This window comes from Myotis lucifugus, unplaced genomic scaffold (assembly GCF_000147115.1).
Source record: "Myotis lucifugus unplaced genomic scaffold, Myoluc2.0 scaffold_298, whole genome shotgun sequence".
Taxonomy (NCBI): Eukaryota; Metazoa; Chordata; class Mammalia; order Chiroptera; family Vespertilionidae; genus Myotis; species Myotis lucifugus.
This window is the reverse complement of record NW_005871346.1, coordinates 1,454,760-1,470,375: the sequence shown is the minus strand read 5'-3', so window position 1 is coordinate 1,470,375 and position 15,616 is coordinate 1,454,760. Positions and strand designations below refer to the sequence as shown.

The following is a 15,616-nucleotide window of genomic DNA, read 5'->3' as shown; positions in this document are numbered from 1 at the left end:
TATGTTCATAGCAGCACAATTTACAATAGCTAAAATTTGTATACAGCCTAAGTGCCCAACAGCAGATGAGTGGATTAAAAAGCTGTGGTGCTTCTACACAATGGAATATTATCCTATCTAATAATAGACAAACATGGTAACTGACCATACCTTCGCTATGCCTCCCATTGGCTAATCAGCACAATATGCAAGTTAGCCACCAACAAAGATGGCGGCTAGTTTGCATACTGCAGGGAGGACGGGACAGTGCGAGCCACCATCCACACTGTGTACAGCCCTGTGAGGTGGGGCTTAGGCGGCAAAATCGCACCGCCTAACCCCTGCCCCCAGCCAGGACCCCAGTGTGCCACCTAAGCCCCCCACTGCCTAAACCCCGCCCCCAGCTGGGACCCCATGGTAATTGGAGAGCAGAAAAGTGCCGCCTGGTCCCGGGTTGCCATTGCGATCCAGTGATTGGTGAGCAGGAAACTGCGGCCTGTAGGCAACACCCAGGAGGGCCTGCTCCTGGGTCACCCTGGCGATCCCAGAGCAGGAAAGTGTGGCTTGAATGCAGCCCCCAGGTAGGTTTGCTCCTGGGTCTCCATGGCAGTCCCAGAGCAGGAAAGTGTGGCCTGCAGGCAGCCCCCAGGTGGGCCTGCTCCTGGGTCACCATGGCGATCCCATAGCAGGAAAGTGGGGCCTGCAGGCAGCACCCAGGAAGGCCTGCCCCTGGGTCTCCATGGCAGTCCCAGAGCAGGAAAGTGTGGCCTGCAGGCAGCCCCCAGGTGGGCCTGCTACTGGGTCACACTGGCAATCCCAGAGCAGGAAAGTGCAGCCTGCAGGCAGCACCCAGGAGGGCCTGCCCCCGGGGTCTCCACAGCAATCCAGAGATTCGTGAGCAGGAAAATGCTGCCTACAGGCAGCACTCCACCCTGGCCACAGCTCAAGAGAGAGTACAACATGCAGTGGAGGGTAGGTGCCTGAGAGATCAACACAGAGGGGCACCTGCTCCAAGCCTCCACGGTGTGGCTGGGGGCAGGCCCCCAACACACACACACACACACACACACACACACACACACACACAGCACCTGCTCTGAGCTTCCAATGTGCCTGGGGGCAGACCCCCAGTGGACACACACACACACACACACACACACACGGGATGCCTGCTTGGAGCCTCTGCTGCCAGACTGTGGCCGTCCACTGAGGGCTCCCGGACTATGAGAGGGGCAGGCTGGGCTGAGGGAACCCCATCCCTCACGAATTTTGTGCACCGGGCCTCTAGTGCTGCAATAAAAAAGAAGGAACTTTTAGCATTTGCAACAGCATGGATGGAACTAGAGAGCATTATGCTAAGCGAAATAAGCCAGTCAGAGAAAGATAAATGTCACATGATCTCACTCATACGTGGCATATAATGAACAACATAAGGTGATGAACAAAAATAGATCCAGAGACAAGGTAACACTCAACAAACCATCAGAGAGGAGGTGGGGGGGCAGTTTAGAGGTCAACCAAAGGACCTGTATGCATGCATATTAGCATAACCAATGGGCACAGACACTTGGGTGGTGGGGGCTTATCCTGAGGGGTGGAGTGGCAGTGGAAGGTGGTGTCAATTGGGGAAAAAGTAGTAATATGTAATAATTTAAACAAAAACAAACAAACAAAACAGCATGGAACTTGTACTAGGCATAGAGTTCCAAAATGGTGGAAGCTACACTGACACTCTCCCATGGCTAAACTACAATTACAACTAAAATACAGAAAAAAACAACCTGAATAATCAACTGAAAACTCACTTAAGAGAACTGAGAACCAAGGATGGAAAGTGGGAACCGCATAGAGACTGGTAGAAAGTGTGGAGGCAGAAGAGAGCTGTCCAGGCTCCCACAGACAGCAGCTGAAATACTGGAGGGATATCTCAGCTGTGGTGGGTTCCCATTGGGAACTCTGGGGTCTAAACCCCAAGAGGGGCTCCCTATCTCAGAGCACCAGAACTGTGAGAGGTGCTGACATAACATCTGTTGTCCACCGCTGGAAATGTAGGCACCCTTTTAAAGGGCCAACATATGAAATTTCATGTGCAGCTACTTACCTTGGGCTCCAGCAGAGGGAGAGCAGAGTGGACTAGAGCTGTGTCAGGAGAACCCAGGTTTGGGGCTCTGAGGTTAGACCTCAGAAGGCAGCTGCCCTGGCTTCTTAAACTGAGTCATTCCCTCATACTGCAGATGACATCTTTCTCAGGCAGACCTTTACCATCCAGGCAGCTTTTGCCTGGGAGGGAAGCAATTGCCCCACCCTGTTGGAAAATCTCCCACCCCACCTTGTGGATGCTATGGCTTGCTGTGTTCTATTTCCTGAGACTCTTTGAAACTGAGAATAACAATCAGACTGGAGGTAGAGGAGGATCTCTGGAGGCTTTCAATCTTTTTCTGATCTTCTTCTAGACCTGGGGCTAGGAAAATACCTCCTTGGTGCACATTTTGCTTTTCCAAAGGCACCCAGCACCTGCAGAGGGAGCCATAGCTCCAAACAGTACTTAGGGCCAGTCACTAAGTGTTTAGCATTCTCCTGCACCAGAGAATAAGAATAGTAGCAGATATACCTTATATATAAACACAACCCCAACAGTCAGTCAAAATGGGAGACTGAAAAACAGGACCCAGTTGAAAGAACAAATAATTCTCCAGAAGAGCTAAATGAAATGGAAATAAGAAATTTATCAGATGTAGATTTCAGAATAATGATTACAAGTATGCTCAACAGCATGAGAAAGGAAACAGAAACTATGAAAAATTACCAGTTGAAAATGATGAATAACATAGCATTAATAACATATTGGAAGCTGAGGATCAGATCAGTGAATTAGAAGACAATGTAGAAAAAATTACTCAATTGGAAAACCAAAAGAAAAAAACAGGAGACAGCTTAAGGGAGCAAAGGTTAAAGGACCTTTTTGAAATAATGGCAGAAAACTTCCCTAACCTGGTCAAGTAAAAAGTCATACACGTTCACTGGTACAAAGAGTCCCAAGCAAGAAGAACCCAAACAGGCCCATGCCCAGACACATCATAATTAAAATACCAAAAATTAAAGAAAAGGAGAGGCTCTTGAAGGCTGCGAGAGTAAAGCAATTCGTTACCTACTAAGGAGCTCCCATAAGGCTGTCAGCTATTTTTTCATTAGAAACTCTACAGGCCAGGAGGAAATGGCATGAAGTACTCAAGGTAATGAAAAGCAAGCATCTGAAACCAAGATTACTATATTCAGCAAGGCTATCATAGCATTCAAAATAGATGGTGAAATAAAGAGCGTCCCAGACAAAACAAAAGGCTAAAGGAGTTAATCACCACAAAACCAGCACTGCAAGAAATACCAAAGGAGCCCTAACCGGTTTGGCTCAGTGGAAAGAGCATCAGCCTGGAGACTGAAAGGTCCCAGGTTCGATCCCGGTCAAGGACATGTACCTTGGTTGTGGGCACATCCCCAGTGGGAGGTGTGCAGGAAGCAGCTGATAGATGTTTCTCTCTCATCGATGTTTCTAACTCTCTATCCTTCTCCCTTCCTCTCTGTAAAAAATCAATAAAATATATTTTTTAAAAAAAGAAATACCAAAGGGATTGCTGTAATAAGAAACAGAGAGAGAAACATAGGCATACAAAATTAAAATGGCAATAAATAAGTACTGATCAATAACAATCTTAAATATAAATAGATTAAATGCTCCAATAAAAATATATATGGCAGCTGAATGGATACAACAACATGACCCAAATGTTTGCTGTCTACAAGAGACCCACCTCAGAACAAACAACTCTCATAGGATGAGAGTGAAGGGATGAAAAAAATTTTCCATGCAAGGGGAAATGAAAAAAATCAGGATTAGCAATACTCATATCTGAAAAAATAGACTTCAAAATGAAGGCCATCACAAGAGACAGTAAAGCTCACTACATAATACTAAAGGGATTGATCCAATAATAGGACATAACCCTAGTAAACATATGTGCACCCAATATAGTAGCACCTACTATATATATATAAAAAATGAAAACTTCTGGAAGATTTATGGAAGGAATCAACAACAAAACAGTCATAATAGGTGACTTTAACATCCCACTGACTTCACTAGATAGATAGACCTTCCAAACACAAAATCAACAAGAAAACAGTGAATCTAAATGACACACTAGATCATATGGATTTAATTAACATTTACAGAACATTTCACCCCAAAGCTGCAGAATATACATTCTTCTCAAGTGCACATGGGTCATTCTCAAAAGTAGACCACGTGTTAGAAAATAATAAAGATCAGAACCAAGATGGCAGCATAGGTAAATGCCTGTCCTTGCCTCCTACCACAACCACATCAAAATTACAACTAAAATACAGATCAACCATCATTGAGAACCATCTGAAATCTGGCTGAATGGAAGTTCTACAACTAGAGAAGTAAAGAAGAAGGCACATTGAGACTGGTAGGAGGGGTGAAGGTGCAGAATGGGCTTGTCTGATACCCACATGTGTCATTTTTTAACAGAGAAGGATATCTCCAACGCCTCCCTTAAGAAACAGGGAGTCCCATCCCCACACTGTGCCCCCCAAACCAGGGTCCCAGAGCTGGGAAGAGAAGTCCCCCATAACTTCAGGTTATAAAAGCCCACAGGGATTGTGGCTGAATGACATAAAGGCTACTTAAATCTCAGGTATTCCTCTTAAAGGACCTGCACACAAACTTACATAGTCTGGCTTCCTCTGAGCTCCACCATTGAGTGGCAGCTTTGGAAGAATTCGGGGACATACAGGGAGGAACTGGACTGTCTGGCATCGGGGTAGGAACTCAGGGGTGGCTATCTTATGGTGTGCCCATAGGGGTCATTGTTCCTGTGTTGACACCTCCCCCCTCCCCATCTCAGATGTGACTGGCAACCATATCTGAGTTTCCATGAGCATGACCCACACTGCTTTCCTGGTGATTCCCTGAGACCCTACACCATCCAATTTGAAGGCCCACACAAGCTGTTTGCAGAGGCTTTTCCATATGTCTGGCCTGACCTGGCTCAGGATTCAGACTTTGCTAAAAACTCTTAAACAAGCAATAGCTGGAATCAGCATGCCACAAACCTATCAACAAAAGGCCCAAGACCAGGTACTAACAGTAGCATGCCTTGTGTCACAGTTGGGCCTTTCTGGGCACTTCCTAGTCCAATACAAGTAGCAACCATCTGCAGATCACTCTAGCTCCTGCTGCGTGGCCCCAGACAGTGGCTGACTTTGCACCCCTCGGGAGGCCACAGAGCTAGTGCACCAGGTGGACAGCTTCAGACAATAACAGATTACAACTCTACACATTCACAAGTGTCACACTCAAGGGTCAGACTCAATGAGCACCAAAGGCTCACTGAAGCAACTCTTGCTCCATAGGTGTGTCTCCTGCACAGCCACTCATCCATTGTATACACAGCTGGTCCTCACAGCCAATTGCCTGGAGGTCAATTCCTCCAAGTGATGCCAACAGCAATCAAGGCTCAACTACAACATTGTGCACACACCCCACACAGGGATTCACCTAGAGTGCTGAGATCAGATGACTGGGAAGACTGAGCCACTGGGCCCTACAGGACACCTAATATAAAAGGCCAATCTACCAACTCCAGGAGACATAACAGTTCTATCATAGAAACAGACACAGGGAAGTAGCCAAAATGCAGAGACAAAGAAACATGTCACAAATTAAAGAAATGGAGGCAAGCAAACTAATAGATACAGAGTTCAAAACTTCAGTTATAAGATTACTCAAGGATCTTCATGAGAGCTTCAAGGGACTTAGTCAGACCTTCAGGGATATTATTGCGAATGGCAAAGACTTGGAAAATAACCAGTCAGGAATTTAAAATACACTAACTGAAGTAAAGAATAACTTATAGGCATTTGACAGTAGAGTAGAGGATTCTGAGAATCAAATTAATGATTTGGAATACAAGGAAGCAAAAATCTCCCAATCAGAAGAGCAAAAAGAAAAAGAAATCTAAAAATATGACAAGAGTGTAAGGAACCTCTGGGACAACTTCAAGGCTACCAACATCTGCATTATGGTGGTGCCAGAAGTTTAAAAGAAAGATCAAGATATTAAAAATCTGCTTGAAGAAATAATGACAGAAAACTTCACCTACCTGGTGAAAGAAATAAACTTACAAGGAAGCACAGAGAGTCCAAAATAAGAGGAACTCAAAGAGGCTTATACCAAGACACATCATAATTAAAATGCTAAGGGTTAAAGACACAGAGAGAGTCTTAAAAGCAGCAAGAGAAATGCAGTTAGTTACCTACATGGGAGTGCCCATACAACTGGCAGCTGACTTCTCAACAGAAACTTCGCAGGCAAGAATTATTCAAAGCAAAGAATGGCAGGGGGTGGCGCTGCAACCTCCCCATCTACCCTTCCTTGAGTGTGACGGGGGCGGTGCCCCAACTCCCAATCGGCCCTACCCTGAGCGTGACTGAGGGTGGCATCGCAACCTCCCGATCCGCCCTGCTCTGTGCAAGACAGGGGGCGGCGCCCCAACTCCCCAATCAGCCCTGCTCTGAGCCTGACCAGGGGCTGCACCTAGGGATTGGGCCTGCCCTCTGCCAACCAGGAGCAGGCCTAAGCCAGCAGGTCGTTATCTCCTGAGGGGTCCCAGACTGCGAGAGGGCACAGGCCGGGCTGAAGGACCTCCCCTCCCCCCCCGAGTGCACAAATTTTTGTGCACCAGGCCTCTAGTATATATATATAAACAATAAAATGGCAATAAATACGTATCTATCAACAATTGAATCTGGCACACTTGTTTTTGATCAATAATTTTTTAAGAACTGTTGCTGAAAGAGGACATAGTTGAATCTATAGATTACAAGGTTAAGAAGTATAGAATTTTTTGTACACTTACTAATATACCAAATGCTAATTATAAAACTTATTTAGTGTGTGCCTCCATTCTAGGTAAGACTATAACTAAAAGAAACTCTGGTTATTTTCAAAAAAAAAAAAAAAAGATCAGAGCAGAATTAAATCACACACAGACTTAAAAAAAAAAACACACACACAAAAGATCAATGAAACCAAGATCTAGTAGTTTGTAAAGATAAACAACATTGCCCTAGCTGGTTTGGCTCAATAGATAGAGGGGTCCTGGGTTTGATGCTGGTCAAGGGCACATGCCCAGGTTGCAGGCTTAATCCCCAGTATGGAGCATGCAAGAGGCAGCCAATCAATGATTCTCTCTCATCATTGATGTTTCTATCTCTCTCTCCCTCTCCCTTCCTCTCTGAAATCAATAAAAATATATTTTAATATATATATTTTTATATATTGATAAACCTTCAGCCATATTCATCAAGAAACAAAGAGAGAGGACCCAAATAAATAAAATCAGAAATGAAAGAGTTAGTTCCAACAACTAACACCACAGAAATACAAAGGATTTATAAGCAAATACTAAGAACAGCTATATGCCAAAAAGCTAGACAACAACAAAATGGAAAAATTCATAGAAAAATAAAATCTTCTAAAACTCAATCAGAAAGAATCAGAAAACCTGAATAGGCCAATAAGAACTGATGAAATTTAAGCAGTAATAATAATAATAATAATAATAATAATAATAACAGAAAACTAAAACCCTGGTCTGGATGGCTTCACAGGGGAATTTTACCAAACATTCAAAGAACTAACACCTAAACACTTCAAACTATTCAAAAAAAATCCAAGAAAAAGGAAAACTTCCAAGCTTTTTTTATGAGGCCGGCATTATCTTAACTCCAAAACCAGATAAAAACACTATAAGAAAAATAATTACAGGCCAATATCCTTGATGAACACAGGTGCTGAAATCCTCAACAAAATGTGAGCAAATTGGACCTAGCAATATATTAAAAAGATCATACATTATAACCAAGTGGGATTTGTTCTAGGGATGCAAGGCTGGTACAATATTTGCAAATCAATTAATGTGATATGTCACATAAACAAATTGAAACACAAAAATCACATGATCATATCAATCGATGCAGAAAAAGCATTCAAGAAAATCCAACACCCATTTTTGATAAAAACTCTCAGAAAAGAGGGAGTAGAGAGATCACACCTCAACATAATACAGGCTATATATGACAAACCTACAGCCAACATGATACTCAATGTGGAAAAAATAAAACAATTTCCCATAAGAATATGAACAAGACAAGGATGTCCTTTCGCCACTCTTATTCAACATAGCACTGGAAGTATAAGCCACAGCAATCAGAAAAGAAAACAGAAAAGGCATCCAAATTGAAAAGGAGGAAGTAAAACTGTCATTATTCACACATCACATGATATTGCACACAGACAACACTAAAGATACCACCAAAAACTACTGCATTTAATAAATAAATTTGGCTATATAACAGGATACAAAATTAACACCCAGAAATTGATGGCATTTTTATATATCAATAATGAATTCTCAAAAAGAGAACCTAACATATTCCCATTTACCATTGCAACACAAATATTAAGATACTTAGGAATAAACTTAACCCTCTGGACTTAAAAGACTTGTACTCAGAAAACTATGGGACATTGAAAAATGTGATAGAGGAAGATATAAAAAAGTAGAAGAATATTAAGTGTTCATGGATTGGTAGAATTAACATCATTAAAATGTCCATACTACCCAAAGCAACCTATAGATTCAATGCAATTCCCATTAAAATACCAATGGCATATTTCAGAGATCTAGAACAAATACTCCAAAATGTATATGGAACAAAAGAGACCCTCAATAGCCACAATAAATCTTAAAAAAGAAGAACAAAGTTGGAGGGATCACAATAACAGGTATCAAGTTATACTACAAAGCCATTGTAATCAAAACAATGGAAAATGGCACAAAAATAGGCATATAGACAAATGGAACAGAACAGAGAACCCAGAAGTTAACCCAAGCCTATGATCAATTAATATTTGTCACAGGAGGCAAGAACATATAATGGAGTAAAGACAGTCTCTTCATTAAATGTTGTTGGAAAAATTGGACAGATACATGCAAAAAAAATGAAACTAGACCGCCAACTTACACCATACACAAGAATAAACTCAAAATGCATAAAAGACTTAAATGTAAGTCCTGAAGCCATAAAAATCCTAGAAGAAACCATAAACAGCCAAATCTCAGACACCTCAAATAGCAATATGTTTGTTGACACATCTCCTAGGGCAAGGGAAACAAAAGAGAAAATAAACAGATGGGACTACATCAAAATAAAGCCCTTTCACTGCAAAAGAAATCATCAAAAAAATGAAAAGGAAGCCCACTCCAAGGGAGAACATATTTGCCCATTATTTATCTGGTAAGGATTTAATTTCAAACATGTATAAGGAACTCATACAACTTAAACACAGGAAGACAAACAATACAATTAAAAAATGGGAAAAGGACCTAAGTAGACACTTCTCCAAAGTGGACATACAGATGACCAAGAGGATATGAAAAATGTACAGTCACTGATCATCAGAGAGATACAAATTAAAATTATAACGAAGTATCATCTCACACCTGTCAGAATGGCTACAATCAACAAATCAACAAATGACAAGTGCTGGCGAGAATGTGGAGAAAAGAAAACTGCCATTTGACTCAGTGATCCCACTTCTAGCAATATATCCTAAGAATCCTAAAACACCAATCAGAAAGAATATATATGCAATCACTATTAAAATACCAATGGCATATTTCACAGATCTAGAACAAGTACTCCAAAATGTATATGGAACAAAAGAGACCCTCAATAGCATTGAATCTATATTTATAACAGCACAATTTACAATAGCTAAGATTTGGAAACAGCCCAAATGCCCATCAGAAGATGAGTGGATAAAAAGCTGTGATACATTTATACCATGGAATACTATGCAGTAGTTAAAAAGAAGGAGCTCTTTCCCTTTGAGACAGCATGGAGGAACCAGGAGAGTATTATGCTAAGTGAAATAAGTCAGTCAGAGAAAGACAAGTATCACATGATCTCACTCACATGTGGAGTCTAATGAACCCATGGACTTAGACAACAGTGCGGTGAAGGCCTGGGGCAGGGGCTGGGTGCAGGCTAGAAGGAGTCATTGGTGGGGAGGGGGTAATGGGATTTATGTAACACTTTCAACAATAAAGATTTTTTTAATATCATGTCACTAACTCATAGATACAGAGAACAAATTGATGGTTGCCAGATGGGAAGGGGGTTGGGGAAATAGTTAAGCATGGGGAAAGGATTAAGATTTACAAATTGTCAATTATAAAAACAGTCATGGGGATTTAAAGTATGGCATAGGGAATAAAGTCTATAATATTATAACTATGTATGGTGTCAGATGGGTACTGCACTGATCTGAATGATCACTTTGTAAGTTACATAAATGTATAGTCATTATGTTGTACACCTGAAACTAATATAATATTGTATGTCAACAGTAGTTGTGATAGAAAACAATTTATTTGAAAATGACAGCATGACAGAATAAAAATAGACACATAGATCAATGGAACAGAATAGAGAGCCCAGAAATTAAATGATGCCTTTATGGTCAATTAATATATAACAAAAGAGGAAAAGAACATTCAATGGAGTAAAGAATGTCTATTCAATAAGTGGTGTTGGGAACATTGGACAGATACATGCAAAAAATAACTAGACCCCCTTCTTACACCATTTACAAAAATAAACTCAAAATGGATGAAAGACTTAAAAGTAAATCTCAAAACCATAAAACTCATAGAGGGAAAAAACACAGGCAGTAAAATCTCTAACATTTTCTTAGCAATATTTTTTTCTGATATATCTCCTTGGGCAAGGGAAACAAAAGAAAAAATAAATGGGACTATATCAAACAAAAAAGGCTTTGCATAGCAAAAGAAATCAACAACAAAAAAGACAACCTACCCACTGGGAGAATATGTTTCCAATGATACATATGATAAGGGGTTAATATCCAACATTTATAAAGTATTCATACAACTCAACACCAAAAAATCAAATTAGGTCTTTGCACCGAAGGTCCTGTAGGATCGAAGGTCCTGTCGGATCATATGGGGTGGAGTTTGTAGTCGGAACAGGGAAAATGAGTACCTCACAGGACCAGAATGGCTTCAGTAAGAGAGAACCCCTTCTGAGGTGTCCTGATGCACAGAAGGACTTGGAGCTTGCCATTGGTGGAGTTCTCCGGGCTGAACAGCAAATTAAAGATAACTTGCGAGAGATCAAAGCCCAGATTCACAGCTGCATAAGCCGTCACTTGGAATGCCTTTGAAGCCGGGAGGTGTAGTTGTATGAAGAGGTAGATCTCATCTATCTGCTTAAAGAGGAGACACTTCAGCAGCAGGCCCAGCAGCTCTACTGGTTACTGGGCCAGTTCAATTGTCTTATTCATCAACTGGAGTGCTCCCAAATCAAAGATCTAGCCAATCAAGTGTCCGTGTGCCTGGAGAGACTGGGCAATTTGACCCTCAAACCCGAAGATTCGACTGTCCTATTCTTTGAAGCAGACACAACTGCTCTGCGCCAGGCCATCACCATGTTTGGGTCCCTCAAGACCATCCAAATTCCTGAGCAGTTGATGGCTCATGCTAGCTCATCCAATATTGGGCCCTTCATGGAGAAAAGAGGATATATCCCATTGCTAGAGCAGCAGAAGTCAGCATCCAGCACCACAGCTGTCCATCTCAGTGAATGGCTCCTTGGAAGCAAACCAACCAATGGTCATCCAGCTCCTTACACACCCAGCACCAATCTCCAGGACTGGCTCACCCAAAAGCAGACCTTTGAGAGTAGTCAGACTTCCTCCAGAACCTGCAGTGTCTTTAGTAATGTCTGGGGCAACCTAAAGGGCTTGGAAAACTGGCTCCACAAGAGCCAACAAGAAGTTATTCCTGAAAAACCAAATTACGAAAAGGGTAACAGCTGTTCTACCACCAGTTCATGCTCCATTGATACTGAAAAGGTTGAAGATCCAGAGCTTCTTGATCAAGATGAGATGAGTCTTTCTGATTGGCTGTTGACTGACCAGGACTCTCCAAAGCTGGAGAAGCCTGGGAATGGCAGCTGTGAAACCAGTGAGAAGTTTAAGCGCCTGTTCCAGGTGTTCCATGAGTCCTACAATGTGAATGATTGGCTTGTCAAGTCCGATTCCTGTACCAATTGTCAGGGCAACCAGCCCAAAGGTGTGGAGATTGAAAACCCGGGCAATCTGAAGTGCCTGAATGACCACAGTGAGGCCAAGAAAACCTTGTCCACTCCCAGCATGGTTATTGAGGATTGGCTTGTCCGGAACCATCAGGACCCATATAAAGTAGAGGAGGTCTGCAAAGCCAATGAGCCCTGTACAAGCTTTGCAGAGTGTGTGTGTGATGAAAATTGTGAGAAGGAAGCCATGTCTAAGTGGCTGCTGGAGAAAGAAGGAAAGGATAAAAATGGTATGCCTGTGGAACCAAAATTTGAATCAGAGAAGCATCCAGATTCCCTGAATATGTGGCTCTGTCCTTCCAGGAGAGAGGCAGCAGAACAAGCTAAAATATCAAAGGCAATGGCTGCTTCCAAAATTGCTGATTCCTTCAAAATGATAAGGAACAGTTCCTTGTCAGAGTGGCTCATCATACCCTCATGCAAAGAAGCACATCCCAAAGATAGAGCTGGCAAACAAAAGCTTATGAGTCCGGTGGCCACTTCCTGGTGTCCCTTTAATACAGCTGACTGGGTCTTGCCAGGAAAGAAGACAGGAAACCTCAGCCAGTTATCCTCAGGAGAAGACAAGTGGCTACTACGAAAGAAGGCCAAGGAAGTATTACTTAATTCACCCCTGCAGGAGGAACATAACTTCCCCCCAGAACATAACTATGCCCTCCCAGCAGTTTGTGATCTCTTTGCCTGTATGCAGCTTAAAGTTGATAAAGAAAAGTGGCTATATCGAACTCCTCTACAGATGTGAAGGAATGGAGTACTAGAATCAAGCAACTTTTCTGCAAATCATCACATTTTCATGAGCCGAGTGACTGCAGCTTGCCAAATCATTGTGTTTCTGGGTGTGACCAGCCAGTTTAGTTCCTTTCCTGCCTAATTTTGAGTGAGTGAAGAGAAATGTCATCACTTATGAATTACTGTGGAAAAGAAAAAGGCTGTTTGTTGATGCTGGGGTGATTCAGTTTCTTCTTACAGTTCACCCCTACACTAGAAAGAAACACAGTATCTTGGTGGATATTTCTTTCACAAGTCTCCATGGCTCCTTAGATTGTGTTGTTGTTAGTATATTCAAACTGTAGTTTTAAAAACGAAAGAGTTCTATATTCAAGGTGTTGATGTAAAGCTAGTCAACTTTCTTAACCTTTTGGCTACCCTTCTTTAGATGCTTCCCTTGCTGTGAGTTTTTTCCATTAGTGGTGGAAGTGGAAGTCATTATTTCTTCTGTTTAAGTAATATATAGCCTATTTCACACAAATAATTAACCTTGAGAATAGTGATTTGGGGGGGGGGTAAACCAAAATGTGTGCCAACATCTTGGCAATTTTTGACATTAATTACAAAACATTTAACCCACAGGTCAGATTCTACATTTTCTTTTGTAAGAAATTAAAGCTACTGCAAATTTTGTATTTATTTCCTTAAGTGTTATTAAATTATCTAGTGAGCGCTTTTAGAAAAGCTCTAAATTGCTTTAAGATGATATTCTGGGTAATCCTAACCTATTTGAAAATATTCTGAAGAAATGCAAGCAAAAGAGCCCCAGTGCCAATTAATCAGAGAGCAAAAGGCAAAACATGTTGGAAATATAGTACTTGAACTATTCATTATCCTAAGGGTTGGTTATTGGTGTATCCTGTGTAAATGGAAGTTGAGCTTGACATTAACACTTGGTGCTTTTAACTAGGGATAAATTAAATGTCCTTACTGCAAGCAGTGTACCTTGTACCTTTACCTCTAAAAGTGCAGTGAGCTGGCTGTTCTGAACACTTGTGCCTTGGGGTGTTTATTGAAGCTTTATGAAAACTGGTGTTTTCTCAAAATCTTTAAAGTCATGCCCACAATTTAAAAAGTTTCTCTGTAGGAGAGAGATGGGATTTGTTTTTAAATTCTTTGATAAGCTGCTTTCCAGGCTTCTAAATTAAGCCACTCAACTTGCCCGGGTATATGGTATTGGAAATACTTTAAAGTGTGTGATGTTATCATCTAAAAGCCCCTTTGGGGAAATTTCCGTCTTAACAGTGCCGTTTGCCATACAGCTTCATTGGAATTCTTGAACCATGGCTGGAAAAAGCCCTCTATTATTTTATCTCCCCCAGACACCATTTGGAACTTTAATAAAGGTGGTGGGTAAAAACGTAAGGAGCCTTTCCCTTATTTTAGGTTGCAGGAAACTTTGTAGTTTTTGAGGTTTAACACTGTGTATTCCTACATTTACATTAATCACTTTGCTAATTAGTATGTAAAAGTCTTTTTCATTGATGCATTTTGTACTTCCCTCCATTAAAAATCTAACAGCCATAGTTGTGTGTATTTGTAAAAGTACCTTGTAACAAAATATTCTATCACATGTAAATGTGATAACCTTTGGTTAGTAGTACACTGATAACAAAAATTTTTATATTCAATAAAATATCTGTATTTTATGAATCTTTAAAAAAAATCAAATTAAAGAGTGGGCAGAGGCCCTAGCCTATTTGACTCAGTGGATAGAGCATCAGTCTGCAGACCAAAGAAAGGGTCCCAGATTTGATTCCACTCAAGTGCTCGTACCTTGGTTGCAGGCTCCTCCCCAGCCTGGGACCCTGGTCTGGGCTTGTGCAGGAGGAACTAATAGATGAGTTTCTCTCACATCGATGTTTCTCTCTGTCTTTCCTTCTGTCTTCCGCTCTCCCTAAAAATCAATGGGAAAATGTCCTCATATGAGAATAAATAATAAATAAATAAATAAATAAATAAATAAATAAATAAATAAATGATTTAGTATTATTGGGCAACAGAACAGCAAGAATTATGACAAATGGTCTAGTGGAAGGGAAAAAAATCATTTCCGTTCTAATAATTCCCTATTGAAACACATTTTCCCCCTAAAATCACTCTCATTTTTATTAGAGAGCCAAATTAAGACCGATTTATTTAGTGCATTAAGTCTAGTTACAATTTGGCCTGATTTTTTGCATAAACACAAGAAGAATAACAGTTGATCACACAGACTTTTAAAAATATATGCTTTGCTGGAATCTCATGATTGAGCTTTAATTCGCCCCTCAGGGCGAAGACACCACGCCACCTAGCTGCCATCAGGCTTTCCTGCAATACCTGCAGACTTGGGTGAATTCCTCAAGCTGAGGTTCCTAATGATGTCTTGAGGTTTCTTCCTTGCCATCTCTCAGGAAAGCAGCCTTCATTCCTTACCTGGAGACACTGCCATGAGCCACGTGACCAAGCAAGGTACTAGGCTTTTCTCCAAGGTGTTCACATCGGCCTCTTTCCTTAAAGCTTCCTGGTGACATCCAGAGTTCAGGATGTCACTCTCACACATGACACTCCAGTCAAAGTCTTGGTTAACGAAACTGGTTGGAAACTGGTCCTATTGAATTCA

The 15,616-nt window shown here is 41.4% G+C and overlaps 1 pseudogene; it reads left to right on the top strand.

Moving 5' to 3' along the window:
• Window positions 1-11,098: 11,098 nt before the first annotated feature.
• On the top strand, window positions 11,099-13,426 carry LOC102417011 (annotated as a pseudogene).
• Window positions 13,427-15,616: the final 2,190 nt, after the last annotated feature.